Genomic DNA, 27884 nt, shown 5'->3' with positions numbered 1-27884 from the left:
ATATGTGCTTCAATGGTTTGCAGAACTGCTTCCTTGAGTGGCACAGAGAGCGTGCACAGAAGTGAGTGGTGAGCAGTAGTGTGAGAAATCACACACACACAAAAAAAATGTACATAATCCTGCAAAGTTCTTTCACCTCAAAGTTATCATAGAAGTATTCTAGCACATTCTGTATATTCTGGAATTTTTTTAGTGCTGCTTTTTACTTTAATATGCAAAAATTTCCAACTTTCTTTTTACTTGAGAAAATTTGTACTTTGAGATTTTTTTCTATTATGTATACTGTTTAGCCATTTAAATTTTTCTACTATAAAAGTCCAATCACTTAGCTTCATTTTGATGCATGTTTCAACAAGATAGTGCAAAAATTTCATTGAATAAAAAAATATTTTCAAGCATGTATCAGAATTGCCTTCTTTTGGGCGGTCCCGAAAGACTTAAATCAATTTTAGACAGGTTTGATGTGAGAGTGAGCAATCTTTTTCAGCTACCTGCCAATATGCCGAATGTAGTGGTTGAAGGTTAGGCCTAGCAAGCCATCTTGAGATTTGATTTTCATACCCAGACATTTTCAAGGACATTTCACTTCGATTTTGCTATTCTCATTCATAATTTGTGCGCCTATATATCACCAAAACACTGAAATAAATAGACAGAGCATGCTGCACAATTATTATCCACATGTAACTATGGGGCCAGCATAAAGTGTTGCCGGTCGTTTTTGTAGGCAGGAAGAGGAATCTGACTCCAGAAGAGGCCCTTGATCTTTACTTCAGCCTTCTGGAACTTGAAAGTGCCAGCGAAGATGACAGTGAAGAAGAATCTTGTGAAGAACTGCCTTGTGATCTTCAAAGCGAAAATGACAGCGAAAGTGATGAAGTTGAGCTGGCAGTTCCTACTGTAAAACGTAAGAAAAAAAAACGCGAAGAGTGTATACTGAGAAGCAGAAGAAAAGGCGTTGGAGCTCAACTGCAGGCTCACCAGCTGCTGTAGATGCTTCTGACATGGAAGGTGAGTGGGAGTTGACACCAGCGGATGTTGTGACACCGACAGACACTGAGCCGACGTTTTCTGCGAAGCTATCGTCGAAGAGCACGGCATTGCATGCCTTCGAGCTTTTCTTCACCGATGAAGGGGTGGATCACATAGTTGATCATACAAATCTTTATGCCACCCAGGAAGGAACATGGGGCTGGATACCGCTCACTGCTGAGGAACTAAAGGCCTATTTTGGCATGCTGGTACTCATGAGTGCCAAACCTATGCACCGGTTGCATCTGTATTTGAGTTCTGATAGCCTATTCTACGTGAAAGAAATCGCTGCGGTCATGACGCACAAGAGATTTCAGCAAATCACAAAAAATTACCCTCGAATGACAACATGCAGATGCCACAGAAAGGTTCAAAAGAGTATGACCACTGCTTCAAAGTTCGCCCCTTCATCAAGATGAATGAAAACTTTCGTAATGGGTACATGCCTTCATCTCGTCTTGCAGTCAACGAAAGTATGATTGTACTCGAGGGAAGGTCATCTACAAAACAATTATGCCTATGAAACCGAAAATAAAATGCGGTTACAAGGTGTGGTGCATTGCGGACTCCTCCACAGGTTACCTAAGCAAGTTTGAAATTTACCAAAGCAAACACCAGGAGCAACCAAACAACAGAACACTTGGAGAACACGTTGTCTTGTCATTGTAAGAAGGAATCGTAACTCCTGGAAATCAACTGTTTTTCAACAACTTCTTCAGTTCCACCACCCTGCTGCAGCAGCTCCATGACAAAGACATTTTAACTTCTGGTACATATGGCACAAATCGAAAGGACCTACCAGCGGAACTGAAAGTAAACAACAAGCTCGACCGTGGTGAATTCGTCTGGAGGAGAAAAAAGAATGTTACCGCCTACCAGTGGCAGGACATGAAGCACGTCACATAATGTGGAACTATCACGACTCCTGTGAAGACGTTCAAGTCGACAGAACTACACCAAAACTGCATAAGAAATCCGTGAAGTGCCCCGCAGCAGTGTGCGGCTACAACCTCTGGATGGGAGGGGTGGATTTCTTCGATCAAAAAAGAAATGCATACCCACTAGACAGGCGCTCAAAGAGGTCGTGGAGTCGCATTTTTTATTTCATCCTTGACGCGGCGATTGTCAATGCTTACATCCAGCATCACTACAGAAACAGTATCGCACACCTGTTCTTTCGGGTGATGCTGGGAAGACAACTCATCAGTGGGAGGAGCTTTCGCAAGGGTAGGCGCAGCCTAGTGTATTACAAGAGAAGAAGCAACAGCTGCTCAATTATTACAGGGGTGCCAAAAGATGTTCGGTGCAATGGTGCGAAATGCGAAAGGTGCCAATGGTGCTCGACGTCACAGCAAAAACGCACAAAGCTTGTGTGTACAGCCTGCCAAATGCCTCTTTGCATTACATGCTTTGAGCCTTTCCATAAGCAGGATAACGTTCATAGACAGAAAGGATGACCGCCAAGGTTTGCAGAGGCACGTGTGTCCCACCTTTTGCTCATGCCGCCAAGTTATCAGTGGGACAGGTGTTGCCCGCCCATTTTTCCCGATAATATTCTTTTGCAAGCAATAATACATTTTTCTGTGGTTCCTACATGTGGTACTATTTATTTGGAAAAAGGTAGCACACAAACCATCAATAGATTTTTCATGCCTAATAAAGGGTTGAAAAATCGGTACCATGAAAATGGGTTGTCAGGCCCTTTAAAGGACACAATCACAGGAAACCCGTTTGTTCATGATAGGAAGTTATACACCACACACAGTGCTCTGAAAAGAGGTCACTTTTAATTGCTGCAAGATTATCAGGAAAGCCTTTATGATACGTTTCTGCGGCCCCATGCCAAAATTACCTTTAATGTTATGTGCCTAAAAATGTATGTGCATGTAAACAAACTAAATATGAACTAGAACAATATTCACAGAAAGCAAAAACAGATGGACAAACATTTTTAGTGTCTTATGCCTGGAATGTTTAAAAACCACACAACAACTTAGCTTTTTAATATGAAAGCAGTGCTTCGTAGACCTAACTGAGGTACGAAATGTTATATCCTGCACGACATTGGAAATTTAAAATCACTGGGCTTTTTCGATTTTCCACTTCTGGCTACCCGCGGGCTGCCAGAGCCAGCCAGAGTGTCTTCGTTTTTCTCGGGTTGCTCCGCCCACCGCGTTACGCACTTCCGCCGGGCGTTCGTTTTGCTCGGGTTGGACGGTTCTGGCTACCCGCGGGCTGCCAGAACCTGCCAGGACGATTTTGGTCTGGCTGCTCTGGAAGTTCTCTGGCTAGCAGACGACTAAAAGAGGCGATGGGGCTTCACCGCCATGTTTGTGGGGACCTGACGAATCGCAGCGCGGGCACTAAGGGCCTTTTTACCTCGCTCAGCCAGCTGGCTACGGTCACCTTTGGTTGTTATAACGTTCTAATGCATCGTACCGCCTTGCGAGGCGGTGTGATACGAGGCGGCGAGCAATGGAAGTTCTGTATGCACCTGTGTATGTATGTCTCCTGTAAAGAGTCTATCTGTGCAGCGCGCCACCCTCACATGTGTGCATGTTATCTTTGCCGTGTTCTACGCAGATTGTAGACGTTCATTCCCGCACATTGCGGTGCCACAAATTTACCGACATTCTGTTTTTCTGCCTCTTGTCAAAGTGTATGATGAGAGACCGCGAACATCGTTAACGCCGGTGAGCGACGCGGTCGCTGCCAGCTTTCGGAGATATGATCATTTTCACGTGTAGAGTTTTCTCACTGCGCGCGTATCGTCATTATCTTCTAAACTGTGTTCCGACTTGTGAGATGGTGCGATAGGCGAGGCGGCGAACGTTTAACTTGCTAGTCAGCACTTGTCTCCTTCCGTTTTCGCGTCCTGCGAATACATACACCTGATTTGTGTCTCGCAGGTTGCAGGTAGGTGCTTCTACGTTGGGGCGCCTTTCGCAGTTTCTGTGGTGGCATCTCCTCCTGTTTCTAACGGATGGTATCCTCCTCTTTTTTTTTCTACAATTAGCGAAGACGTCGCGGTCGCAGCTCCCGATTCCTTGCTCACTTCGCTCCATTGCAGGATGTCACTACGGGTGCTCCTCGGAGACGTAGAAACTGAAATTTTCTCGGCCCTCAATGATGACGGACTTCCTATCATTGAAAACGGCCACCCGGTCTACATTACCGCAGGTACAGTAAACTATTCCTCTCATGATCATGATATTGCTATTTGTGTAGCTTCTCATGCAATCTTAGCGCAGTGTGGTTTTGTTGTTGCAGAAGGCGTGCAAGTTCAAGTTCTTTCTGAAGCGACAGAAGATGCAGTCCCAGGTCCCTCAAAGGAGAGGGCAGAGGAGATGTGGCCCGAGGCCAAAGTTTTGTTCCTTATTGAAATGTACAAGAGCTATCAATCCGATTTAAGAAATAGGAAGAAATCGAAACGACAGGTATGGGAAATGCTGGCCGACGCAATTAATCAGAGGTTTAATTGCGAAATGTTTTTTTCGGAAATAGAAAATAAATGGAGATCGTTAGAAAAAAAGTACAGGCTAGTGAAGCAACATAACAGTATGTCTGGCAGTGACCGGAGGACCTGCGACTTTGAAGAGCGAGAAAAATTCTTGAAACCCTTCCCCGCATGTTAGTTCGACTTAACTCGACATAATGCTCTAGCATGGCTGAGTGTTCGAGCTATATATTCTGCATGGTTAAAACTGTCCATCGAAGTTAAAACAATCCATCGAAATGGATGCACAGACACAGGGCAGCATTCCAAAACAAGCACAAAGAACAAAACAATACAACAAAACTTATGCCATGGCAGCCCGAACTATAAAGCTCAAGCCCGTGCAAGGGGACATCGTACAGCCTCAAACATCGCAAACCGCGGGACCATTACAGCCATCGGAGAAAGGGCCGACGTCCGCTCGACAACCACACCAAGTAGCCATGCAAGGAGGAACATCCAAAGACAGAAATGAGGACCGCCCGACCAACCAACCGCCCAGGCCACAACCCACGCAGGTAAGTCAGTCAGCTACTCCGACGCCACACGACAGCCATACTCCCAGCTACATTATTGACATCTTGCACAGGCTCGACAACATAGAGAAACGGGAACACGACCATGAACATGCACATTACTCATCACGAACCAACGCACAGCGAGCATAGAACTGACCTCACGCTCTGAGCAACCTTATGCCGAACTAACTTCACAAATGAATATGCTAGTAGAGAGCATTCGTACTCTCAGACGTACGGTAGAAAGCATGCAGCACAACAAAAACACAACACAACAACGAAATCTTTGCAAGCAAACAGACACTACACCAACTGAGGGCCCCAGCAAGAAGGCCACACACGACAATGACAGTGAATCCACACACGAATATGGCCAGCCCTAAAACAGAGACGACCCCCCACACATTCGATTCAACCTCAAGCCACGTGTCACCCCAAATAACAATTTGGCAATGGAACTGTAGAGGCATTCGTCGCAAAAAGAACAACTTCGCTCAATTCATTCTCACTGCACCAGACAAACCAGATGTTATCACCTTGCAGGAAACAGTAGGCCCAATAACCTTGCCAGGATACACTGCCTACTCGAGCCCAAGCATTACACAAAAACTAAGAAAACGCTCTCTTGGCAAGGAAACAACACCGTCTACTCTGTGATGTGTGTGGTGCACGACATGGTGCGGTAGTCGGGACGGACAGAAGCAGACGACAAGGAGTGCACGCGCCGAGGCGAATTCCGTGCTGGAGGAAAACGACGACGCCGAAGAGCGTCCGGCAGATGAACGCGTGGCACAAGAAAAGAAAACAAGAGTAAAATGCCAACCAATTAGGAAAGACCACAGGGCGTCAGGCAGCCAATCGGAAAATTATTAATCGGCCAGAGCGGAAGAAAAGGCGAGGCGTGCTGGCAGAAGGGAGGAGATGCCGGGAGAGTTCCAGGAAGCGACGCCAGGAGAAGGTCGGCCACCGGACCGGGAGTTGAAGACGGGCTGTCGGGTTCCGGACCCGAGCCACCAGGACTTCACCCGACCGGGGCCTCCTGCCAACCCGTTCCTGCACGTCGCCAGTCTACCCGAGCATGCCGCCAGCTGCTCAAGGCCGGCGAGCTTCTGTGCCTGTAAGCAGGACGAGAGCAGTCGGGTTACGGGCCCGAGTTCTACGCCCAGCTGCCCGGCCAGAACACCGCCGCTGTTTGCTCGTGCTGCCAAGCCGCCTGCCTTACCTCTCCAAGCCAGAGCTGGCGCGCTTTGGTCGCCCGGTCAACCATCCTATACCCCGACCTTTGGTGAGACCGGCGCAACTGCTTTCATCAACTTGTCGCAGCGTCTCCACGTCGAGATTGTTATGCGTCCCTGCCGTCGTGGCAAGCCCAGACACGCGCACTAGTTAACATCATACTAGCCCCCAAGTGTGTTTCTTACTGCCGTGATGTCTGTTTGAGTGTTTATTTTATGCTTTCTATTTGCTTCTATTTATTTTAAGCCTCTTTCTAGTTTCATTAAAAGTTTGTGTGTGTTTTCGAAACCAACGGCTTTGTCCTCAATTGGGTTCTCGGAGGCTCCGCCTAAGAGAACCGTCTGAACCTGTGAGTACAAGAACCTTGCATCACAGACTCACACGCCCACTATGACAACCACACTTATAGCAAACAAGCACACTACGACCCAAATTTCCACAGACTCCATAAACACGGCCACAGAAGAAACTGTACACACGTGCAGCTCCTTCTACGGAATGTACAACCTAAACGAAAATAAACACCTATCACTCCCTAAAAGCACTGAGGTATGGTCCACAATGGCGCGCAAACACCTCAACAATTACAGCAAACGTGATACCACCTGGTTGGGAGACTTCAATAGCCAACACATCGAATGGGGCTACACCTTTAACAAACCCAATGGAAAACAACTCCTACTTCTCTCCGAAGAATTCCACTTCAGCCTAGCTAATGACATCCGTAAAGGCTACTCGACAATAGACCGTATTTTTTCTTTTTTTTTTTCATTTATTATACCCCTCAGGGCCAAGGGCATTACAGAGGGGGAGTGGTAAATACAAAAAGAAGACAAAGACAGTTGGTTACATGAGTGTTTAAATGGCACCTGTATATACAATATTAGCTAAGGCTTCACAGAACTGTTCATAATTAATAAGGCCTACAACTTCGGCGGGAAGATGGTTCCAGTCACGCGAGGTTCGCGGCAGGAATGATTGTGAAAAACTTTTAGTGTTGCATGACAAAATACCAACTTTGTACTGATGATCAATGCGACGGGATACATAAATTGGAAGGGGGATGAGGTGATCTCGTAGAGTATGGTGATGGTAAAACTTGTGGAAGAGGGCAATACGAGACACTTTTCTGCGAGATGCCAGCGATGGGAGGGAAAGATTAGTTTTCATGTTAGTTATACTCGCTGTGCGGTTGTAGTTAGCAAGAATAAAACGTACAGAGTTATTTTGAACCATCTCGAGGTCAGTGATTAGGTTTTCATGAGCAAGGTCCCATACTGGAGTCGCGTATTCGAGTTTGGGTCGTATTAGTGTTTTATATAACAAAAGTTTCAAATTAGTAGGTACGTTGAAAAAGTTGCGACGTAGGTATCCAAGCATGCGATTAGCGTTTTTGATTATGTTTTCAGTATGAAGAGACCAGTTTAGGTTAGAAGTGATGTAAACACCAAGATATTTATATGAAGAAACTGATTCCAAAGACATGTTGTTAATGTAGTACGACGGTATTATAGATGTTTTCCTAGAAACACGCATGACTTTGCATTTGTTAATATTGAGCTCCATTAACCATTCGTTGCACCAGTTCCCTATCGTGGTAACACTATCAATCAGGTGATAGAGAAATGTGCAGAATATAACCAACCCTTATACATAGCTTTCATTGATTACGAGAAAGCGTTTGATTCAGTCGAAACCTCAGCAGTCATGGAGGCATTACGGAATCAGGGTGTAGAGGAGCCGTATGTAAAAACACTGAAAGATATCTATAGCGATTCCGTAGCCACCGTAGTCCTCCATAAAGAAAGCAACAAAATCCCAATAAAGAAAGGCGTCCGGCAGGGAGATACGATCACTCCAACACTATTCACAGCGTGTTTACAGGAGGTATTCAGAGACCTGGATTGGGAAGAATTGGGGATAAAAGTTAATGGAGAATACCTTAGTAACTTGCAATTAGCTAATGACATTGCTTTGCTTAGTAACTCAGGGGACCAATTGCAATGCATGCTCATTGACCTAGAGAGGCTAAGCAAAAGGGTGGGTTTAATTTGGCATGTTGTAAGCTAATGTACTTGGGTCGGGACTTTCAAAAAATTCGTATCAGGCATGACCGTATGATCGAGATTTGAATACACAAGCCTAACACAGAGCTACAGTGGCCATGTTCAACGCTCCGCCTGGGGCAGAATGTCTCTTGACAACTCACGAATGCAAAAAGTGCCGAAAGGTATTAGCATTGGGAAAAGGCATCGCTACAAAATCGCTTACAGCTTAGCCAGCAATGCAATTCGATTGAGCGTTTACATGTATAAGCAATTTGCAACTGCATCTGCATAATTTGTACAATAAAGAAAGCCCAGAGAAAAACCGTATTTGCAGTTAACCGTCTCTTCAGAAATTTTATACACCAAAAGCGCTTTATTGCATATTTGCTGTGCAAATTCTTCATTAACATAAAGCAAATCTACTGGACGTGAAGTAATAAAGTTACAACAAGAAGCGACCAGCCCACCAAGTACTCCTCCTCTGAAAAATGGAAATTTATCAATGCGTTAGCCAGAAAAGCAGAGGCCACCAGTATGCCAAACAGTCACTGAGGATGTTGGCAATGAAGCTGAAGTGGTAAGGGCCCAAGTACCTTTTTAACAATAAAAGTGTAGTTATAATCACACTAATAATAATCTTTATGCTTTTCTACGAATACTTTTCTGTCAAAATCACAAAATGCTTCAAAGGCAGTGCCTGACTTTGGCAGGCAACAAAGTCCGTAAAAATGAAGTCAAATAAAACATAGCAGCTTGTCATGCACAAAGTGTTACAAAATTTAGTTCTAGCGCACTTTATCCAAGTTTCACAAACTTGTTACATTGCTGCAAACAAACAAGAAAAATGTGCGAGACGCATGAGAGAAACGTGACTGCGCTTGGGTACTATGGAGAAGTACACGCTTTGCTCCGGTCTTCCCTGGCCGATGGCAATGTGCACGATTCTCGATAACCGTCGCTTAACTTCCGTTGAAACAGGATTACAGCAGCTGAGAATAGTTTGTAATGGGTAAGCACACAAAACAACAAATCCAAAGTAACAGCATGTCCTTATTCCCTGGTGTGCGGCTTCTAAAGCAGCATCTACCTAAGCCGCCACCCCCACACCGAGTAGCTTCGCTGCCCTTGTCAGGCCTGGTGGTGAAGCATAGGTAAATAAAGACTGCACAAGTGAAAGAGATGACATTGTCACGTGGCGGTGGATAAACACGTACACGTGTCAATATCATATTGCAGATTTGTTTTTAAGAAGAAAAAGGCCATTCAAACACGCATTAGATCTATGGACCTGCCAATCACGACTGTGATACTGTGACTGCTATGCCATGAATGATGAACAGAGGGAGAGCTCATTCTGGGGTATTTATCCACGACTGCATAGTGCAGCTCAGCTAGGGTCAAATGAGCGAAAAGATGTCCCGACCGTAATACCTAGGCACAGTCCCCACATTTTTCTCTCGCAGCGTATGCGAGTTAAGAAAATGTGGCGCATCTATCGTGTGCCTGCACCTTTGACTAAACGGAAACACGCGGCAGGTACGGCATGATGCTATATGGGATGCTGCCTCACTAGGAACGACATGAAATAATTTCCACTAACTTTGAGAGTGCATTTTCTGTTTTCTTATCCCCCAAGCGCATAACAGCATTCTATATTTAGACGTAACGATGATCACAGAATTGACTTTCTGCAAAAGGGAAGTCTGGCACGCATATTAACGAAAGGCAGTTGGTGGTCACTTCTACAGATTCATGTTGAGGATACCATTTCCAGCTCCGAGCAAGCGAGTGAGCCACCGCATGTAGTGGTGAATGCAGCCAGAAGTTTGCCAGTAGCTGTGCATGGCATCTCATCATGGGCAACGAATTGGTCCGAGTGGCACGCTGATTTGATGTTGAAAAGAGCGACGATAGAAAGGATCACATACAGTATTCAAAAGCCAGATGATGCCGCCGCACATTTTGCTAAAATGCCACAGCTTCACTGATGCACTCTCTTCATAGACATGATGAGATGTCAGAAAGATACTCTTAGTGCAGCAGAAAGCTATATTTCAAAGTGAATTTTCTTTTTTAGGCAACGCAGCAGCAAAAATAATTTGCCAGCACAATTCAAGCGGGAACAAAATGGTGTGATATAACTATACCATGTAGTCATGTTTAGTTCACTTCGGCCTGTATAATCTAATGATTCCTTTATTAAAACGGGTCAACATTGGTGGTAACCACTGTAGAGCCTCTCTCGCACCACTAATGAAGCACAAGAAGGAGAAGACATGGAACAGAATTGTTACATTATCCTATTTGTGCGAAATCCCCCCCCCCTTCCCTACCAACACATGGATGCAGGCTTTCATCATCCCTCTTCACAAGGGTAGAGAAAGCCTCCTTAAGTCCCGGCCAAATAGCACCCCGTGGCTGTCACTTCGATGCTTTGCCAAACATATGAGCAAATAGCGAGTTGCTCGAGTTCTACAAAGGAAACCACCTCCTCGCTCCCACACAGTATGGTTTCAAAAAAGTATAGTACTGCGAGACTGCACTGGCAACCTGGACTGTGGTATAGCCATAGATATGACCCAACTTGATTTTAGTAATGCATTCAATACACTCGACCACATAATACTCTTGCATAAAATCGCAAAAACAGCCTTTTGTGCACTCCTTCTTCGAAGGATGGGTTGATTACTTACTGCTCCAGCTCACCGGATCCTCTTCCATGGATCTCGCTCGGATGGTTTCGCGGTTACAGCTGGTGTCCCACAGAGCTGTGTACTTGGTCCAACCTCGTTCTCCCTTTATACAAATCACCTATGACTGTCCAACTACATTCTCACAGTGTGGTGATGACATCACTCTTCTTGCTTAGACTTCCCACAATCCCTGCTGTAGTACCCTCCAGATTCATCTGCTTGCCAGTGAGTGGTGGTCTGACCGCAACTGCCTCATCCTGAATCTGTCCAAGTGTGTCACCATGCGGTACAGTCATGATTACCCCCCAGAAACTGCCACATATACTCTTCCCAATATCCCTTTTAAATGCACAACATCAATGCCTATCCTCAGCGTCGCCTTTACCCCTGATTTTTCATTTCCGATGCATACTGCCAATGCAGTTGCCAAGGCCAGACACCTACTGGAATTTGTGTAACAGGTGTCCGACTACTTTCCAACACTGTGCTTGAGCTTCTGCACCTTGCGTATTGCTGTGCCCTGTCAAGCCTGTAGCAAGGCCACTTTATCTATGCCATGTGTGTGGGTGCATTCGTTTTTGCATGCATTATTATCTCTTACTGTGCATGGCAGGCCGAGAGGCACACTTGCATAAAGGTTTTCCCCTTCCTGCACGGCTTTGCACACCGTCCACAGTTATGTTATGAGCAAATAAATACTATTATGCTTATCATTTGACTATTAATTAACTGACAGTGCTTTTAATACTTATGGCAACCTGACTTTGTGTGCATTGTGCTTTAATTGTCGGTGTGTTTAATGTTGCTGTTCTAAATAAATAAAGCTTGCCATTTGTAACTTCGTCTAGCAGCACCTCACATGATAGGTCAGCATTGTCGCTACAACAGCATGTGCTTGGCTCTATTTAGACATACAATTTTCACATGTCATCTTTGTCGTTTACAAGCATAAGCAGCTGATGAACGAAAAATGTCGCGCACACGTGAATGGCGACAGAAGCAGTGATGACAATTCAGCGCTGTAATGTCGTCTCTGCTTTTATTCGTATTTTTTGGGTGCTTGGTCCTAGAAAGTTCTGCCTGTAGCGGCGTCACCTTTCGCTTCTGGAATCACGTTCACAGACTGCGAATATTTTTTATTTACGCTGACAAATGTATTTTCCGTAGTTGTCGCAATGTACCTCATCGCTTCATGGCCAGCCGGTTTATTCCTCTCTTTATCTGTCCCATATCGCTGCTCTGTACTGTGTTTGCACGTGGATCGAGAAACTTCTTTAAGCAATATGAAGAAACTTTAAAATCTTCACAAACACAAAAGAGAACATCGTCCTACGCTGCCGAAAGCACTACAAATAGTAACAATAACATTACGGATATTGCCAGCACATGCAACAAGAAAAGAAAAGCAATCCAAGACAATACCTGTGCAGGCGGATGAGTTCTCGATACCACTGACTGCGGTTGTCGCTCCGCCGGGATACTCACTGAGGGCTAGCCACTCCGTGGGGCTAGCACACCTCTTGTTCAGTTCAGAGCTTGCACACGCAGTTTCCCTTTGCGAACACAACGTACCGAAAAACGCGAATAGAGGAACCGTTGTAGGGCAAGTCAAGCTTTCGCGGGAGGCCAAACATTGAAAAAGCCGGTTCATCACAGGCGCATAAACAACGTGCACGAACGCATGGCGTGCTGCACAGAAAGGTGGAGAGAAACACAAAGGCAATGAAGTTATGGAAATGGTCGGTCGCGCCACCTCCTAGACTTTGCAAGAGACTAACAGACGTGCGTTTTTCCCTGCACGTCATAAAATATTCTGCTTCAGATTTTGGAGAAATATAAAATGGCACCGTCTTTATTAAATTGCGGGTCTCCAAGGCTATGCTTTGGCTAGTAACATGCGCCAAACGCGATTTTAAGAACCAGAAATGCGTCATACACATGTTGGGTAGCAAATCTCGAAGGCTATGCTTTTGCTTTTTGCATTAGTTGCTGCTTGAGTGAGCCCAGTGGGCCAGAGGGCGCTCTCCCGCTGAGGCATTCTATGCCGAGAGTTTCCTACAAGAATAGCGCCGGCCACAGCCACACCGGCCACACAGCCACAGGGCTCGACGAGGTTCCCGTTAGGCTGATAAGTAAACTAGGACCAAGAAGTAAGGAAGCTCTGGTGAAAGCAGTGGCAAAAACTTTAAATGATAGACGAATACCAGACAGTTGGCGACAAAGTAGAATGAATTTAATTTATGAAGGTAAGCGGGAGAAAGACAGAATTCACGTATAAACCGTTTACTGTTAATACAGGCTAGCAATGCAGGCAATCAAATTAAAGCTTCAAGCATGGGCAGGGAATAATGGCATATTGGGAGAACTTCAGTATGGCTTCAGGATAGGTAGGCGTTTAGATGATAACTTATTTGTTCTTACTCAGTGTGTTGAAATATCAAAAGTAGAAAGCAGACCGTAATATGTGGCCATTTTAGACATTACAGGAGCCTATGACAACGTAGACCGCAAAATTTTGTTGGATATTCTCGACGGGGAAGGCTTAGATGACGATTGTCTACAGCTTTTGAGAGACATTTACCTAGAAAATACCGTTTGCGTTGAATGGGAAGGGATGAGGAGCGAGGAGAAAGTTCATATCAACAAGGGACTGAGGCAGGGGTGCCCTTTTATCCCCGCTGCTGTTTATGATGTACATGGCGAGGATGGAGAGGGCGCTAGAAGGAAGTCATATCGGCTTTAATCACTCATACAAACAGGTCGGTACAGTAGTAGAGCAGCAGCTTCCAGGTTTATTTTATGCCGACGACATTGTGTTGTTAGCTACCAAGCAAAGTGATTTGCAACGTCTGGCTAAAATCTATGGACAGGAAGGCAACAATTTAGGTTTGAAATTTAGTGTTAGAAAATCAGGTGTTATGGTATTCAATGAAAACAGTGAACAGACAGTGGAGATACAGGGCCAAGAAATACATCGGGTAAAAGAATATATAAATACCTTGGTATATGGATAAACGAAGGCAATGGATATATGGAAACAGGAAAAAACCATAACAGTAAAGGGGAAGAGAAATGCAGCCATAATGAAGCACAGAGCGCTATGGGGATACAATTCGTACGAGTTCCTCCGAGGTATGTGGAAAGGTGTAATGGTTCCAGGACTTACTTTTGTAAATGCGGTTGTTTGCTATAAATCGGGGCTACAATCAGGACTCGATGGGAACCAAAGGTCAGTGGGTCGCCTCGCATTGGGCGCTCATGGGAAGACTACAAATGAAGCTGTGCAGGGTGATATGGGCTGGACTAGTTTTGAAGTGAGGGAAGCTCGCAGTAAAATTGAGTATGAAGAATGGCTGAGGAATATGGAAGAAAGGAAATGGGCTGGGAGAGTGTTCAGGTATCTGTACAGGAAAAACATTGATTCACAGTGGAGGAAAAAAACTAGGAAGCTTACCAGCAAGTATGCGGCCTGTAGGGTGGGCAACACAGCAACAAAGAAGGTCAAGCGGAAAGTCAGAGAGGCTGAATTAATCTCATGGGTGGCGGCAATGGAAAAGAAACCTGCCATGAGTAACTACTTAAGAGGAAAAAACGGAATCAGGAAAGAAACCATTTATGATAACTCAAAGGGAAGCTCATTACTTTTCGAAGCGAGATCGGGATGCCTTAGAACACGCACCTATAAAGCGAATTATAAGAAGGAAGAGGAAGCATGTGCTTGCTGCGGTAAAGCTAGGGAAACTACGGAGCATGATTTATTAGAATGTGAAGACGTCTACCCAGCGGTCGATTTAGGCACGACTGGCCTCCTTGAAGCCTTTGGGTTCAGAGGGAGCAGTGGTAAAGCAAACATGTCCGCAATAGACATTAGTAAGAGGCGATTGGAGGATTGGTGGAAGAAAAGTAGGGAAACGACAAAAGACGGAGACGTACAAAAGCACAGTTCGCAATAGGGGACCAGAAAATTTGGGCGTGGTAGTTCATAGTGCTTTTTGTTTCTTTTTGCATTGTTTAACCTAGGTACGATATTAGGCAGTATAGTAGCAAGAGCTTGGTGGCGCAACCCACCGCCCCGTTCCAGAGGGGACGCTCATAACATCCATCCAGCCGGAGTGTAATTCGCAGTGAAGGAAAATAAATATTTTTTTTTTATAGAAAGCTTACCAGCAAGTAGTGGCCTGTATTGTAAGCAACAAAGAGTGTCAAGCGGAAAGTCAGAAAGGCTGAAATAATTCTCATGGGTGGCGGCAATGGAAAAGAAACCTGCCATGAGTAACTACTTAAGAGGAAAAAACGAAATCAGGAAAGAAACCATTTATGATAACTCTAAGGGAAGCTCATTACTTTTCGAAGTGAGATCAGGATGCCTTAGAACACGCACCTATAAAGCGAGATATAAGAAGGAAGAAGCATGTGTTAGCTGCGGTAAAGCTAGGGAAACGATGGAGCATGTTTTATTAGAATGTCAAGACATCTGCCCAGCGGTCGATTTAGGCACCACTGTCCTCCTTGATGCCTTTGGGTTCAGCGAGAGCAGGGAAAAAGTAAACACGTCCGCAGTAGAGATTAGTAAGAGGCGATTGGAAGATTGGTGGCCGAATGTAGGGAAACGACAAAAAACTGAGACATACAAAAGCAAAGTTGGCAATATGGGGTCAGAAAATTTGGTCTTGGGAGTTCATAGTGGTTTTTCTTTTTTTTTGTAACCTAGGTAGGACATTAGGCAGTATAATATCCCCCCCCCTCCCCCCCGCTCCAAAGGGGACGATCATGACATCCAGCCGCATGGTGAGGATGGAAGGGGCGCTGGTGGAAAGTAATATCTAGTAACATCGGGTTTAATCTCTCATACAAACAAGCGGGTACTGTAGTAGAGCAGCAGCTTCCAGATTTGTTTTATGCGGACGACAACGTGTTGCTATCTAACAAGCAAAGTGATATGCAACGTCTGGTTAATATTTGTGGACAGGAAGGCGATAATTTAGATCTGAAATGTAGCGTTAAAAATCTGTTATGGTATTCAATGAAAACAGTGAAGAGACAATGTCAATTTTTTGCCAGTCTTTCCCCCAGAGAAATTTGAATACCTGAGCAATGGCAACTAACTCCTTCTGAGATAGACACAGTGAGGGCTCCACGAGAGGTTGCGGTCAATGATGACACCCAGAAAGCTTCGCGTCTTAACATTAGACAAAGCTTGACCATTGTTCGAAACGGGATACAACGACATTTGTTTGCGCGTAAAGCCAACCAATGCACACTTTTCGGTACACACAATGAGGCCTTGTTTTCGGAGATAATACGCCGTCATGGTTGCTGCCCTCTGAAGCCTGGCCCGTACCTGAGGGCGAGTTACCGCAGAGGCCCAGATGCAAATGTCGTCGGCGCATATTGAGACTTGAACTGTCGGCGGTAAGTACTCCGGAAATCCTACCAGGATGACGCTGAACAATATGGGGCTCAACAATCCGCCCTGCGGCACACCACGGCAGAGGTAATGTTCCGAAGCTTGGCCGACTTCGGTCTGTTAAAAAAAGCACTTTTCAGTAAAATAGTCCTGAATCCATTGATACATCCGGCCAAAACTCCGACAGCCTGAAGTGAGTTTAGCGTTTCCTCATGGGCGACGTTGTCACATGCTCCTTTGACATCTAGAAAAAGTGCGACTGATAGGCGCTTGAGGCTTTTTTATTCTTGGACCCAGGTAACGATGTCAATGGCGTTGTCGATGGACGAGCGACCTCGATGAAAGCCTGCCATGGCGTTCGGATAGATGTTGAATCGCTCGAGGTACCGTTCCAAGCAAGCAAGAATCATTCTTTCCATCACTTTGCCGACGCAGCTCGAAAACGCCGTCGGACGATATGATGATAGAGCAAGCAGAGACTTTCCAGGTTTCAGAATGGGGGTCAAGTGGCTCGATTTTCATTGTTTAGGAACGACGCCGTTGTGCCAAGACTCATTGTAGTAGTTGAGCACTAGCTGAGCACGTGCGTCTTGTCCAAGGTGGCATATAGGGCAGCGACGTGATGCCACCTAGTCCTGGTGAAGATAAAGGTTTATTGACGATAAATATTTAGTCCGATATGGTTGATAACAGCCGATAAGGGTTGGTAAAGGTCTATACTGGACGGATCAAGTTCCATAAGCTTGATGATGACACCGGGTGGCGGGGAGATGAGTAGATGACACAAGGCTTACGTATACTTAGACAACTCCCAGAGACGTTTCTGTGTGAAATTTTCTCTGTGGGCGCTGAGACAGATTACGCATGCACGCTGTTGAAATAGTGCTTATTTCAACTGCAAATCTGTATGTAGACCATTTTGCTGCCTATATACAGGGTGCTGAATATTTCTTTGCGCGAGTTTTAAAAAAGGTTTTGCACTCACCGTTGCACTGTTCTTACTCAAAATTTCCAGATAACACTTGGCACAGTTTCTTGCTTGGTTTTTAAGAAAGAAATGCAAATTTGCCTGTGCTTATGGGGATGCGAGCTGCTCCCGCGACGGCGCAAGCATGAACTTGTGTCGCCGCCTGTCGTCATCTGCAGGAAGCAGCGTTTCAGGGAGGAAAGTCGCCTGTTCCAAAAGCGGGTTGCTAAGAGGTTGCTAAAGGAGGAACGTTCGACAAATTGCCCCCGTGAGGATGCCAGAGCTAGCGGCCGTGGGCAAGTGAAAACCGCCATATTTCCTACATACACCAGGTATCATGCCTGAAAAAGATATGAAGTCGCGCTAACGTACGGGTTGTTTTTGCAGTTTCAAATACGTGAAGTACCTTGTGCCAAACCACTAACCCAATGAGGACAAAAAAGCTGGTGTGTGATAAAAGTCACAAAGGTCAGTTCGTCGGATGCGCGGTAGGGGTTGTCTATCGCATTCCGCTGTCACGTGGTGAATGCGCATGGCCAAACTAGAAGATGCATAAATGAACGCTTAAGAGAGCACAGAAATAAGTGTCAGAGTGTATAAGGTGACGGTTTCCTTGCTTTTCATTGCAAAACGTGTCCATGTCGGCCATGTCGCCTACTTCTAGAAAATACCACTATTATATATAGGGATAAGCGTGAGTGTGTAAGATTAACAATAGAAAAGGAGCAAATTCTCTTGGCCAATGCATCAGCAAACCGTCACAAGCACTGTCCGCGAGAGAGTTAGATTTGCGCATGACATGAGAGCTTGTGTTTTCTTGTGTTTTCCTGGTGTACCGGTTTCAGATTGTTGTCATGCCGTCATGTAAGTGTATATTCAGGGTTGATATCGCTGTGCACGAGGTTGTTTGGGTGTAGTATATATGTACGACCGATCCCGGAAGTAAATTTTCGTTGTTTGTAGTTAGCGCTAATTGTCTTCGTCTTCGTTTCTTCTTGTGTCCTTGTTTTATTGCGCTATCCATATACCGTTCCATGACGACCGACCAACAAGCCCATATCGCCACTCTCGTCGATTTCATCTCTATATGAAACCAGCCCCAGGTAGCCCAATGGGTTTTCGGAAAGAAGGAAACACGGCAATGATTGTACGCCAATATGAACAACAGTTTTAGAGAAAGGATGAACTCAGACTGCATCGATGAAACTGGGAAGTAAAGACCAATGTAATCTGCATGGGTGGTCTGGCGATCTCCTTCAACGCGCCAGCAAGTGAAATGAAGTAGAAACATACAAGCCCCATCGAACGGTATTGGCTATTCAGATCGTATTAGATTCCAGAATTCGCTGTTAAGAGTGGTCGAATAGTCGCCTCTGTTCGATTGTAACGCATAACAGCACTTTGAAGTCTCGAGGGCGAGTGACCGATGCAAGGGAGCACTGTTCCCGATGATTCTGCTGTTGGAGAGTCGCGGCTGTTGCGCCGAGGCACACCGATTCCCGAGCGAATTGACGCCAAGGGGGTTGATAATTTCTGCTTAGCAAGTTCCTAGCTGTCATTCAGTATAAACGCCATATTTTGGGGCAGCCTGTAAATCTTGATTGCTAACTCGATTCGGACAAGGTATTTCTAATTTCCTTGGACAGTCTCACCATGTTTGCATCTCATTAAAACTGAGTGCATGAGGTAGCACACTTATCTCCTTCAACGAACAAAGCAGATCCTTACATATCTCGGCGTGTACGTGAGGCATGTCGTTCCTTTGATTGCTTCATTATTGTCGTTAGGAAATGGTGTAGCGGATAACCGAGAGTAGCCGTTTATAATATACAAGCTGCTCAATTGAGCGGGCGTACATTTGGGCGCATCATTACATACAGATATGAAATGTAACATAAGCATAATCTGTTCTTCTGGGAAATCAGACTCGAGAATAGTTTCATTTTGCTTACACCCCTGTAAAAATGTCGGAGGACGCAGGTAACTTTTTTTTTTTACGTGAACAAGTTTTGCGGTTTTACGTGGCAAAATGGCCATGTGAGTATTCGGCACCCGGTTTAGTTTTCAACACCTGGGGTTCTTTAACGCGCACAGAAATATAAGTGCACCAATGTCTTTCCATTTCCATTGAATTCAGTGGCCTGGATTGAACTCGCGAGCTCGAATGTTTAGCAGCCCAATGTTATAACCGATAATTAAGCTACCGCGCCCGCTTAAAACAACAACGAAAACACGGACTGGCAAAAATTTAACACGGCTTACGGGCCAAAGATTAGTATATGAAAGAGTTAAATAAAACACTTTTCGGCACCCGAGGGCCGACCGCATTGAAAGACCCCGTGCCAATTACTCCGCATTCTGTTACGCGAGGAAGGCGCAAACACGAATGGAATGTTGCGCTGCATTTCGTTTGTGTAAGTATTGTACTTCATGTAAATCTGAGAACCGGGCGCCGATATGGGGCAGATATGTTTCATTCGCTTAAAGCGGCAAACAGCAAGCTTAGAGTTCTTATTTTCTGTTGACGTTTAGCGAGACCTACTGATGAAAAACTATATGCTGCGCAAAAAAAAAAAAAAAGACAGAGAGAGAGAGAGAGACATATATGCTACATGAAGCGCACACAAAATCTTTGTTCTCCAAGGGAACTACAGTGACGTAGTAGAATGAAAGCCGACACTGCGGCCGCAGTGCACGCACATTCACGGCATAAAAAAAAAGAAATACATTTGTTCTTAAGACTTAAATACATGTTGTACGCAACTAAGAACACAATTTGAGCGGCCTGATCGCCAATGCCAGCGCGCGAAGTAGTACGAACGCCCTTGCCGAGTAGTATCGCCAGCAATTTCCAACAGCACGACCTTGATGCGGCCCACTTCACTTTAATGATCATGATGATGATGCTTTATTGATGATAATTTATTGGCATCCCTTTCGGAATAGGGTGGTGACAAATAGTCCGCTAGCCTGCTTGATTCATTCAAGTATGCTATACATGGTTTTCATCCTAGCATTTTTCTATATATATCCTTATTCTCTTTTTTCCCCCTCAATCTACTTTGTGCCGCTACCTATGCCGGTACGCGATCCGGTGGTATCAATCCCTTCCCTGCCTTTTTTCAACCAATACCCGAAACTTCTCTTACTTATCTCGACTGCTGACCGGTTGATGCTTCCCTCCACATTAAATCCAAGTGCTTCTGGAAGGTGTACGTTGCGTACTGTTCTCGCTTGGGGAATCCCTCTGCATTTCGTTAGGATGTGCTCAGTGGTCTCCGCACTTTTTCTGCAGCGTACACAGGCCTCATCTGATTTCGAATATTTCCTGTGGTATGTTTTTTTTTGTCCTTAAGCAACAAGCTCGAGCCTCAAATAGTAAGCGTTGTCGCACAAATTTGCCTCTCTATAATATCTTTTTTCGAATTCTTGTAAGTCTCCATGGCCATTTTCGTTTCCGTTCTTTGCATCTAATGCGCTGTTTCTGTTTCTCTCTTTCTTCCTGATACCCCCTGGTTGTCTATGTACACTTAGAATTGCCCTGTACTTGGTTGCCAACTTTCTTGACCTCTTCCTGCACTCTGTGTCCATGCTTTTCAGGTGCAGATAAATGTGCACTTTAGCCGTCTATTAATTTTGATCCATGTTTTGAGTCTTTCTTCAAAACTAATTTTTGCTCTGCGCTTCTCTGAGAACCGGGCGCCAATATGGGGCAGATATGTTTCATTCGCTTAAAGCGGCAAACAGCAAGTTAGAGTTCTTATTTTCTGTTGACGGTTAGCGAGACCTACTGATGAAAAACTATATGCTGCGCAAAAAAAAAAAAAAAAAACAGAGACATATATGCTACATGAAGCGCACACAAAATCTTTGTTCTCCAAGGGAACTACAGTGACGTAGTAGAATGAAAGCCGACACTGCGGCCGCAGTGCACGCACATTCACTGCATAAAAAAAAAGAAATACATTTCTTCTTAAGACTTAAATACACGTCGTACGCAAGTAAGAATACTATTTGAGCGGTCTGATCGCAAATACTAGCGCGCGAAGTTGTACGAACGACCCAACCCATGTCCCCCTGCACTGCCTCATTCGGGGTTTTGCCGTGGGCTCCCAAAGCCAACCGGCCTACCGATCTTTCGTTAACATCCAGCCATGACAAGATATCCGTTTTTAAACACGGAATAGCAATTGCGTGCGTTAGCGCTGGCACCATTACTCCTTTCCATATTCTCGGCACAACCTCATACTTATTGTGGTGCCAAAGTGCTCTATGTTTCATTACTGCTGCATTCCGCTTTCGCTTTATCTTCAGATGATCTTGGTGGGTGCTTGAGTAGGTCCTTCCTTCGTTTATGCATACGCCGAGGTATTTATATTGCATGACTATCGGTATGGCTTGCTGTTGTGTCGACGCCCCGTAATTGCTCATATCTTCATTTAAGATTCTAATTCACAATTTCTCTTTGCTAAACTTAAAGCCTGAACTTAAGCTCCGCGTCCCTGCGTTGCCAGACATATTGGCGAGTGTCTGTAGATCTCTTGCATTGCATTGCTAGTAGCACTATGCTGTCCGCATGCATCACTCCGGGAACCTTCTGTTGCACCATTTGTATACGTTACGCATGTATGATAAATCAAACTGCTTTCCAGTCGTCTTTTCATGCCATTGACATAAAGCGTGAACAACAATGCAGACAGATGATATACTACTTGGTGAATTTCCACCGTTTCCTTACATTATACGCGCCGACCCTTTATAGGATGGCGCCTTCTAGGTTTTAAGTACTGATCTTAAAGGCTGTGCTTTTGCTGGTTCAATCCAGCGGAAGTGATTCTGGTAGCTGGAAACACGTCGTAGACGTCGTCTAGGAGTACTTCAAGTTTAAACAGCGCGAAAAGGTGGCGACAGAAAGGAACACTGACACACAAGACAGCGCTGGTCCTGTATGTATGCGTTTCTTGTTGTCGCCATCTTTTTACGCTCTTTAAACCTGGAATGATAGAGCTAGTTGGGCTGTTCTCCTTCACGTACACTCCACGAAGACTCGTGCAGACCAAGGAAGTTGTATACTTAGACTTCTGGAGTGGAGGTGGCTCTCCAAAAGCGAAGCCGGTCGCCGCCATCTTGCTATGGGCAAGAAGACAGCCGGCGTAGCTGCCGCATCACTACGTGGAGGGCCTTCGTCGTGCTTATTTATTGTACAAGGACCCTGACTGTGCGCAGTCAAAACAGTGGTTAACTGATTTACGCGTCAAGTAGTCGCTGGCATATCGCTGCGCGTGGTATTATTAGCGCCGCTGGCTGTGACGTGCAGTGCGCATTTTCCACGAGCCTCTCCATTTTGTTGGCACATATTGCGTAATGCGGGTGTTTTTAATAGGGAAACCAGCGAGAGGCATGCGCAAAAAAGATGAGCACTCGATTCAAGACAAAAAAGGGAATGGTTGCAAGCACAAGGCTCACCTAGCCAGAACTATCTAGCGAATGAAATGAAAATCCAGTACAGTTATTCGATCCCTTGTGAATGCCTCTGGCATGTATCAAACGAGTCCCGTTCATTCACAGATACGTACCCAGTCGCCCAGCAAGACATTATGTTGTATTTTGGCGGCTTCAACGGAAAAGCGGTTGTGCTCAACTACATTTACAAGATTGCAGAGTGCTATGTAATTTTTCGGGTACACCACATGGCTCACAAATGTAATCCATCGCATTGTGAGAAGCGGCTGGTAGTATTGCTTTTGAGACTCTTATAATTTAAATAATCATTTGACACAGAACGTAAGTTCCAAACTGAGCTTCACTACGAGCTCAGTTTACGTTACCAGTATACCAGTTATATGCATGCAAATATACACATTTTGAAAAGTTCAAGTGTCACTGGAAAGTTTTTTCTGCTGTTCCTACGCTTGTGCAGCATTGGTGACTGAAACGTTTCTCTGAATACATCCAACGGGGCCAGCGCAACGTGTATGCTGGCGATACTGCTCGACGCGCAACCTACGAATTCACTATACAAATGTAAAGTATTTCAAGATGCTAAATGCATGATTTGCAGTGCCTTTCTTGATAAAACCAGCTTGGCAGTGTTGTACCAAAATCAAATAGGAATGCGAAGATCAAATGAAAGAGCCAAATGGTCACTTAATTCAGGCAGGTAAGATAAGCCAGAAATATTATCAGCTCGAGTTGTAAGAATAAAGCCAAACATATTCGCAGTGACATTAGCTAGGAGAGTAGGTGGAAGCACAACTTGCGAAAATGAAGAAGTAGAACAGAATTCAAGGAATTCTTGACTTCCCGATAAATACAGTGACAAAGCGGGCGGATCATACGACCATAATATCTTAGAAAAACTTGAATCACCTACGAACACTGTCGGTTACCAGGCATGCCGTGTTATAATAGAACTCAATACATCGTGTAATTTAGAAAGAAAGTTGGGAGGGTTATTGAGAGGACAGTAACAAACGCCGTGTACTGTTTTCAGGTGTCCGAATACAACGCATGCCCAGACAGTTTCAAAGTCATTCTCCACGGTAACATGACTTGATTTCAATGAATTAGATATAGCGAGTAGAACGCCTCCTCCTTGACGTCTAACGCAATTACGACGGTAAATTGCGAAACGAGATGAGTCATGAAATATCTCATCGCCGCGTACAGCAGTGTTAAGCCAGGTTTCTGTTCGAGCGATGACGTCAGAGCCAGCAGTATCTGCAAGAGCGCGTAGTGAACAGAGTTTATTGACTGTGCTCTTAGCGTTAGTGTGGAAGACGGACGCGTCGTGAGCAAATGACCATCGATGTAGCCCCCTCCCCAGGGCTGGGTAATAATACTTTGCATTTGTATCATGACACGATGCAAGATACTCGGGCAACAAGTATTTTAGATACATATACAAGATACTACCGCAATTATTGTATCCGATACGATACTTTCCATTTGTATATTAAGACACTTCGATAGATTCGGAAATTTCGTATTATAGATCTATATAATGTAGCAGCAAACGCGCATGCACAAACATGTTACCGTGAAAATTTCTCAACTCCGACCAACTTTGTTTCATTTGAATGAAGCACCTGTTAGTATCTTCAAATGTCTGTGTTTCTTTCTCGATGTACAGTATTTTCATTCGCGAACAATTTATTGAGGGTTACTTTAGCTGCTTAGCGTGAAACTTCTTTACACTCTGCGCTGTCAGAGGATTTTGCTTGTCGCTTTTGTAATTGATGGGATCTGCTGCTCTGCTTGCCGACCAGCTTGCGGGTCGCCATATAATTACAAGAACATAAATAGGAAGCCTCTACCCGATAGCGTAAATACCACTGTAAAGTTTTACCTTTTTCGTAAACGTGTTAACTTTTACGCACGCAACGTATGGTCCAAAATTTGCTTTTGGTACTTGCGAGCAACAACCACGTGCACAAAAATAGTCGCCTTATGCACAAGGCTCCCGGAAACAGCGTGATCCACGCTTTGGTTCACAACAGTCAAACTTACATCCACGAGATCCTTCAAATCGCTGATGTGTGAAAGCCACTATAGACGCAAGGCAACCGCATTCTTGAATTCTTCTGATTTCGTGACGAAGCACCACGCACGAGAGACTTCATAACGACACTATAGCGGCATCAGAATTTTCGCGAAAGACGCCGCACGGATTGTCGCACGCAGCACAGTACCAACGGTACGTTGACTAGGAGCAAGTGCTACGGCATCGACGCAACTAAAAAGAAGAAATCAAGAAAAGGTTGGCTGCGCGCAGACGTGCGCGCGCTTGTTTTTGTCGAGACGCTGCAAGTGGCACCATAGACCTCAGACTCTGCCCAGGCGGCGCTGCGGGAAAACCCGTCATCAGCGCCCTCATCGGAGCCTTGGCGCGAACTGAGTAGTGCAAGGAGAGCTGTCCGCAAGCGAAGGTGCATAGACCACAATGGACCCTTCTCTTTCGTTTGTGTTGAGGAACGGTTTCCTAAAAATCAAGGACCTGGAAAGCGTCTTCCGCCCATCTACGCTTCGGAAAGGAAGCTCAGCAGGGCGAAGTACGTGTACAATATAGTCTCAAGTGTTATTTCGGCGTGCTGCAACTCGCAAGTACAGAGAGCATCAGGTTTGTCTATAGGCATATCAGCATAAAAATCTAAGCATTTCAAATTGGTTCATATTGAATATGTCCTGAACACAAGACTTAAGTATCTCCTATATCTTTATGTATTTTATAGTAATGTTTTGTGTCGCAATTATTTACAGAGAGTAAATCCTTTCATAGCCTTTTCCAGGGCAGCAAACAGAAAACGTTTTCCAAGGCAGCAAACAGCGTGCGATCATAACGAAAGAAGCTTCCTACAGTGCCTACGCGCTGCATCTTTCTTTCTCGCAGGAGCTACAGCATCGCTCGTACCTTAATTTGAACTTTTCGCATACGCTTCGAGCAACAAGCGCGCACAAAAATAATGTGAATAAACGCGACATTTTTTTCTTTACACACGTGCGTTACTTCGCAATTACTCGTCCAGTGCTCCTACAGCAACTTCGTTGCTCACATTTGAAAAACGCAGTCGAGCAGGCTCAGCACTTGCGAAGCGTGCTTGTTGTATCGGCGCAGGACATACAAAATACCGTAAGTAGAAATGAGCTCGCTATACAACGATGCTCTAGAACAGGATTTTGAATTCATGAACGAACCAAAATGTTTGGTTAAGCTGACCTGCCAAATCTCTCCGTTCCACTTGTTGAGTCAAGCGGAGGCGGACGTCTTTTAAAAGGTCGAGATATCGATGGCACATAAGCAGGATGGTTCGCAACGTTGTTTTTTCTGTTACCAGCGAAGTGGCGGCTGCAAATTCTTGAGCTTTCGCTTGGCTACCGCCGTCCTCCGTCAGGGCTACGCAAAACAATTACAGAAGAACGAAATTGTCGCACTTTCTCATGCGAATCGCTGTGTTGTGGGGAATGCTAGTAATCCGATTACCCAACAGGTTGAACGGCCCGTATCCAGCGCTCTCGCCTTTCCCCTTCATACGATCGCGATGGAAATCGGTAAAACTAAACGTTGTTATTCCGTCCTTCACGTTCATCGCAATTTACAGCACAACAGTAGCGTCGATTGCGGCGTTTCTTCGTAGCGCGCGGAGCTATCGCGGTTGCCGTCGTTCCCGCCATCAGTCTGAAGAGAGAGCCAGCAGGTGCTTTATGGCAGTTCGGCGGCGCGTCCGACTAGCGTAGAAATTCATAGCTCTCTGTCTGGGTGTTAAATGCGCAAAACACTCGCAATATGGACCAAAATCTAGTTAAATCGTTGTTTCGCAGTCGCTAGCTGCATAGGCAACTTAGCAAGGGAGTGGGGCTTGGCACTACTCAATTACTACCTATTCGCACCGGCAGGTGGCGCAACGCGTCTTGCAAAACTCCAGAGTCTGACGTCCATGTGACTCTGTTCCACCAATAAGGACTCGCGGACATCATCATCTGCCCTCGCTGGAGGGCTCTGGCGGAAAGAGAAAAGAATGCCGCTGCTGTTTGTTTTATTCAGGTGGCTCAGTGGCGGCAGTATCAGGGGACGTATTATGCGACGATCCACTTCGGCGACACTATCGCCTTGACCATGCCGTGGCCGTCAGGCGCGCAATGATTGGCTGGTTGAGTAAAGGCGGATGAGCTGATTGGCTGGTTGAAGACTACCTCATCCGATTTTGCTCAACCAGCCAAATAGCGCGCGCCTGACGGCGATACTATCGCCGAGGCGACACTGTCACCGAAAGTGATCGTCGCAGTATACGACCCCAGCTTGAGAAGCGGAGTTTAACGATAGCAGTATTTTGTACCTTAGGATACACGGTACGTTCTTTTATGTATCGGAAATACAGATACTAATACACGTCTTGCCAGACGTGTCATGATACAGGTAAAAGATACCCAAAGAGTATCTAAGATAGTATTTAAGATACATGTATTTTAGATACTGCCCAGACTGCTTCCCAGGGCCCTTCGATGAAGCGGAGTTCGTAGCTGCAGCAACGCTTTGTTTGTGGGCGACAATTATTGCTTCCTGAAAGGGGTCGCCACTGGCAGGCTGCTTGCAAGCTTTCATACAATTATTTTGGCATCATGCGCGTAACTATTGCGCCATTGCACAACAACCGGCTTTGGTACACAGTGTTCGTATTACACCAACACACTTGCAAGCTAATAGGCCGATACATGCTACCATTGTATTAGGTCTATTGTTTTATAGACCAATACCTGTATTATTGATGTATCAGGTCTATTTCATAACGCAATGGACCAGTAAGGCTACCAGTTTTTCCAGTGTATCAGGTCTATTGTTTTATAATTCAGTAATGTGAAACCAATGAAATTTCTGTATTGCAATTTTTTTCTAGGGCGAGCACTTCGGCATCGCGATCTCTGTCTCCGTCCTAGGGCACATATGGTTTGTTTCGCGATATTAGGAAGCTAAATCGGTAGTCTGCACGAGG

The 27884-nt window shown here is 45.2% G+C and overlaps 2 long non-coding RNA genes across 2 annotated transcripts in view; one reads left to right on the top strand and one right to left on the bottom strand.

Moving 5' to 3' along the window:
* Positions 1-12709, bottom strand: part of LOC129383223 (uncharacterized) — a 132759-nt gene extending 120050 nt beyond the window's left edge. The window contains exon 1 of the long non-coding RNA XR_011893452.1: positions 12446-12709. This is a non-coding gene — a long non-coding RNA (uncharacterized lncRNA). The remainder of the gene's footprint in view (positions 1-12445) is intronic.
* LOC129383222 (uncharacterized) lies at positions 296-6570 on the top strand. Its single transcript, XR_011893449.1, has 4 exons — positions 296-4018; positions 4103-4212; positions 4303-5046; positions 5590-6570. It is a non-coding gene; the product is annotated as an uncharacterized lncRNA (long non-coding RNA).
* Positions 12710-27884: the final 15175 nt, after the last annotated feature.

The sequence above is a fragment of the Dermacentor andersoni genome, chromosome 3, assembly GCF_023375885.2.
Source record: "Dermacentor andersoni chromosome 3, qqDerAnde1_hic_scaffold, whole genome shotgun sequence".
In the NCBI taxonomy this organism is placed as follows: Eukaryota; Metazoa; Arthropoda; class Arachnida; order Ixodida; family Ixodidae; genus Dermacentor; species Dermacentor andersoni.
Note: the sequence above shows the minus strand (reverse complement) of the source record. Positions and strands in the feature narration are given on the sequence as shown.